Source organism: Strongylocentrotus purpuratus, unplaced genomic scaffold (assembly GCF_000002235.5).
Source record: "Strongylocentrotus purpuratus isolate Spur 01 unplaced genomic scaffold, Spur_5.0 spur5_scaffold_11, whole genome shotgun sequence".
Taxonomy (NCBI): domain Eukaryota; kingdom Metazoa; phylum Echinodermata; class Echinoidea; order Camarodonta; family Strongylocentrotidae; genus Strongylocentrotus; species Strongylocentrotus purpuratus.
The window spans coordinates 14568667-14574038 of NW_022145596.1; the positions used below are offsets into that span (position 1 = coordinate 14568667).

At 37.4% G+C, this 5372-nt stretch overlaps 1 long non-coding RNA gene across 1 annotated transcript; it reads left to right on the forward strand.

Annotated features, from left to right (window-relative positions):
• Nucleotides 1–317: 317 nt before the first annotated feature.
• Nucleotides 318–1528, forward strand: LOC115922242. Its single transcript, XR_004063377.1, has 2 exons — nucleotides 318–730; nucleotides 850–1528. It is a non-coding gene; the product is annotated as an uncharacterized LOC115922242 (long non-coding RNA).
• The last annotated feature ends 3844 nt before the right edge of the window (nucleotides 1529–5372 follow it).

The following is a 5372-nucleotide window of genomic DNA, read 5'->3' on the forward strand; positions in this document are numbered from 1 at the left end:
ATGTGAATGAATCGGGGTCGGAAGAAATTGATGACGCAAATATGATCCGCACCCTGGTTTCTGTACATGATTAATGCGCTGATCAATAAGTTAACGGTTACCTGTGGACCTATGGGGACAGATTCTTAGAGAGTGGGCATCAATCTTACATGGTGGCCGCTACTCTCCTCTCATTCTCATTCAAAGGATGGAGGACCCGGTGTGGGGGAGGGGGAGAAGGAAAGAGGGGATGGTATTGAGATTGAGAGAGAGAGAGAGAGAGAGAGATAGAGAGACAGAGAGAGACAGAGAGAGAGAGAGAGAGAGACAGAGAGAAAAAGAGAGACAGAGAGACAGAGGGAGAGGGGCAATGAAAAAATGTGAAGTCCAAACTCTTTAGTTAGTCTTAAAAACATCTCCTGAAGATGTCTGAAGATGTTTTGAATCTTTATTGAATGAGAGAAGATGACTAAGGCGAGATATGTCTCTGGAGGTTTGTACATGTCGTGGAGATGTCTTCTCAAAGTATAGAAACTTATGTGAGATATTTTATTGATGGGTAGTTCAAGTGAAGTTAAGCTTACACCGTGGATAGGAGGCAAGAAAAAGGAAATAGAGAGGAAACGTAACATAAAGCTGCACATATGGGACACAGCACAATATAGAGAGATGGAGAAAAGGAAGTGATATAGTGTTATTGTGATAGTATAAAGTGATAGTGATATAGAGGTAGAAAGATTGAGAGAGAGAGGTATGTAAAATATAACAGAGTGAAAGAGGGGGTAGGAAGAGAGAGAGAGAGAGAGAGAGAGAGAGAGAGAGAGAGAGAGAAGGGGAGGGATGAGGAAAGAGAGATGGAGAAATTTGAAGAGAGAGATAGAAGAGCAGAGATGAAAAGTGAGAGGTGACTCTGCTTAAAAGTGCATGGCTTTCCCTTCACACATCAGCCCCCATTTTACTTTGATTAATAATTGACTGATGAACAAACACCATGTGAAATGATACAAGTCCTCTATCCATCATTCAAGAGGGTCGGGGATAGGGGGGATGAGGGGGTTGGCAAAGAGAAGAGTAAGAATAGTTACAAGATGTATATGACTCAGCATTCAAACCACAAGGAATGGCTGGGGTAGGGATGAGGAATGCATGGAATGAAAACAAAAATAAGGAAAGATAGAGGTATGATTATAGAGAAAAAGAAGAAAAGTGTGCGTTGATATCATTCGCTGAAAGCCAGAAGGACGCTAGCTTGTGCACTCCGTAGAGTTAACATCCTTCTGGCTCTCAGCAATTTGCAAACAAAACAATGAGATCAATTGTTGAAAATTTTAATGAGTTATGACTGATTTATCTTCTTCTGAAGACAGTGGAGAGAGCAGGGAATAGTCATATTCAGAATTAATAAATCTATTTCTGCAAAATTACAAATTTTAATTATTATATTTTCCACCAAATATATATCATGATAGTAATGTGTCATGGGCAAAATGGCCCCATATATATTGAAGAGAACAGAAAGGAAGAGATCTCAAATGTCATTTTTTACATGTATGATAGAAAAAGATATGAATTTTAATTATTTTCCCCTTTCTCTCGCCAGAAAAGGAAAAGCAAACAGCAAATTTCCCTAATGCAGCTACAGTACACGACCAGGAGCCCTGATACATTATGAAAGGCTTCCATCTGTCACACATGATTTCAAATGGACCTTATTACGAACATTTCAATTATTGATACACGAATTGACTCATATTGTTTGAATTGGTGTATTTACCGAAACGCCATAAATGGCAGCTGGAATTTGATCAGTCTTTGGCTAGTAATATTTGACAGCCTCGCAATTAAAGCAATCATCATCGAGGGCCACTTTTAGGTGTAAATGGAAAAAAAAGGAAAACTGGAGAGAGGAAGATAAAGCGTGTGATTTTTCAACAGTTAGCCATTAACTCGGTCCTTCTTCTCTCTTGATGAACACTTGCAATGTTACCTTACCTTCATTTTTCTCAATGTAAACTTATCTTGATATTATGTTTCTATTTCTTTCCTTCTCTACTTTGCCAAAATAAAGATACAACTTTAAAACATGCAGATCATTTTTATTTTAATTCCTCAATTCTGCCCCTTTATGTGTCTCTGTTTAATAAAAAAAATTATTGTCATATTTATCTTCTTCCTCACCTTCAAATTATACTTTCATTTAGTGCTTATCTTTCACACCCACCCCTCTCTCTCTCTCTCCTTCTCTCCTTCCTTCTCCCCCTCTCTCTCTCCTCATTCTCCCCTCAACCCATAGTTGACATAACACGATGTGCAGACAAGCAATGACAACAAGTCAGTCAATGACTTTATTTGACAACAAACTAAGCAAATTGACAGAGTCTTTACTCCATTGTGTCCCTTTCCTGTCCTTCTTGTTCAGCTAAACGACATCAATCCACAATAATAAATCCCATGTTTCACAATACCTACAAAGACTCCTTACAACACTATCCTATCTCCTCCTAATCTCTTTCATAAATTCTATCCCGATTAATCAAACAAATATCTCTTTTATCTCTTCTCTCCTTCCCCCTTGGTTGAGCAAAGGAGGGGAGTTTTTCTTGGTGTACATAATGATGCATCACCAACATGCTTGCCTTACTCCATCCATTTGAATAAATACATTGCTCATTAATCATGGCCGCCTCCAGTGTATTTGTTTTCTTCGTAGACAGAGTAACCTGTTCTTCTTGCAAGACTAAACAAAAATCTTGTACTCAGAGGTGAGATATTAACAAAATAATGCAATATGCTGCAATTTCATTTCATTTCAAATTTTAAGAGCAGCCCAAATCATAAATTTTGCCTTTACATTCTATCACTATCAGATTTATCCAGGATGACATTTTCCTCACCACTGGCATGAGCCAGAAGTATATTTTAACTTTAATGAAAATAAATCAATTATTTCTATCTTCAAGTAATTATTAAGTACATGTCAGAATGGAGTTAATGCCATTCTGGCTCCTAAATTGATGAATGTTAGCAATGCTTTGGACTAATTAGATGGTATAGGTGTATATGGCTTTAATTTCATGATATTTGTAACAACTTGAATTCTGATTTCATGACCAAGGATCTTCAAACTTGATTCCCATTCATCAGTGCAAATTATAAGCACCTGTTCGTTCCATATTTTGCTTGAAATATTTTATTTCCAAAGTTAAAAAAAAAAAAAAAAAATCAGAAACGTCTCTTTTATGTATTAAGCACCTTTGATTACATTCAGCATGATGTTACTACTAAGTTCATATCCACTAAAAATGGAGCGGGTATACCAAAAATATATATATACACAAAAGATTATATTATGTACTCCTGCATAAAATGCTTTCATCTCTGTTATTTCACTATGTTCAACATAGTGACGAAAAAGAAGTAAGAGAAAAATGCTTAGAGGCAGATTCATATAGTCAGAGAGATTTATCAAAAATCAATAATTTAGTCATTTCTTCTAACAAAGAGGCACAACAACAAAGTATGAGATATCAAATATTGATGCATTTTTTTGAGCTCACAGGCGTCCAGAATAATACCATCAATCACATTTTTTTATGGAACAAATTACTTCTTTCGTTAAATATAGTGAGAAAGAGATCATACCTGATTGTATAGTTAAAGGGGACGTGGGGAGTATCAATTTATTCGCCTGCACCTAGCAGCACGTTCTGACGTAAGATGCGGACCAAATATAAAACTATGAACAGGTGACTTGTATTTATATACATTAACCGCTTTATAGAGGAAGTTAAATTCTATTCATAATTCAGCAGATGTTTTAATCCTAGTTTTTTAAATCTCAAAATGCAAGTAGACGATTAAAGGCAATTGTCTATCGTTTGGTTAGGACTCCCTGAAGAGGGACTTATCTGATTTTTTTTTTTTTTAATAACTTTGATATCTTAATCTTCTGTGTGAACACAAATACTAAATGATTGCGATATTTATGTCCGTGTGAATACCAGTACAATTCTGATTTCATCGGTATCATAGCCCTGTCCAGGCATTGGTCTGGGAGCGCAGGACTAGTAGATGTTTCTTGAAACTAAATATCTTATTCTCAGTGTGAATGCATATACATATGTACGTTAGGATGATTTGTGTTGTCGGTGTGAACACTGGTATAATTCTGAATGTACCAGTAGTAGCACTGTCCATTGGTCTGGAGACGTAAAATAACCTGATGCTTCTTTAAACTAAATATCTTGTTCACGGTGTGAATATACATAAACATGAGGATGATGTTTTTGTTTTAATATCGGTGTGAATACAATTCTGATTGATCCTTCCCCTAGAGGTAAGTTGTCGTAATGGATCATCAGAATCAGATTTTGCATGAATCGCAAAAAATCATTCACACTTGAGCGCATTCGTCATGGAGGCAGATCGAGGCTCATAAATCAGCTCTTGTGTCCTCTGCCTTTTCTTCTTTCATCATTTTAATTTAAGTGGATGTTGCTAGAGAAAAGTGAGAGAGAGCAAGAGATAGAGGGAGGGATAAGGATCGAGAGGGGAGAGAGACGGAGAGTGGGAGAGAGGGGTACAAGAAGGAGAGCAAGAGAGGGAGATGGAGAAGGAGAGAGTTTAGGCAAAGGAGTTAAAGAGAAAAGTAACTTGAGACAGATCTTAAGATTGAAATAGGATAAGGGAGAAGGGAAGAGAGTCTCACAGCTAAAAAGAGATGGATGGCAAACCCACGCAATAATGATATCTTGAACAAAAGAAATATTCTACATTGTGGTTAGTTCCATCATCATTTGTACAGTAGGTGCTCAACTATCTCACTGTGTTGCTGTATTTGGCAATCTCGAGCTGATGGAGACATACATTTTGTTGCTGTAGTGATATAAACTTCAAGGAGCATCATGAGTTCCTGAGGTGCCCTGGAGTAACCTCTGTAAGGAACGTTGACCTCCGGATGAGAGGGGGCTATGATCTCATCCCTGTAGTCTCCTAAGTTTACATCATTCACCTCAAATCTTTTATCAATTCATCATTGCCAACAAAACTTCACAACTTAGGCATGTGAATGACAATCATGATCATGATAATGATAGTTGATCAGCGTATCAAACAACAACTTCAGAATTTTGAAGCAGACAAAACTGATCACGGTTTAGGCCTTGGGATGGCAAGGGGATGGAAGGGGGGGGGGTGCTACATCTACCTGTGCTGCGTCATTGAGAAACATATTTCAGGAGAAAAAAAAATTGCATTGCCAGCAAGATAGTTCCAGGTGATCCAAAAAGGATGTCTTTCATGACTTCCAAATTATCACACCGTCTAGCTCATGAGGGGGTATGTCTGAATCTCCAAAAAGAGGAAGACCCAAATTGCTGATAAGTTGGCCTATG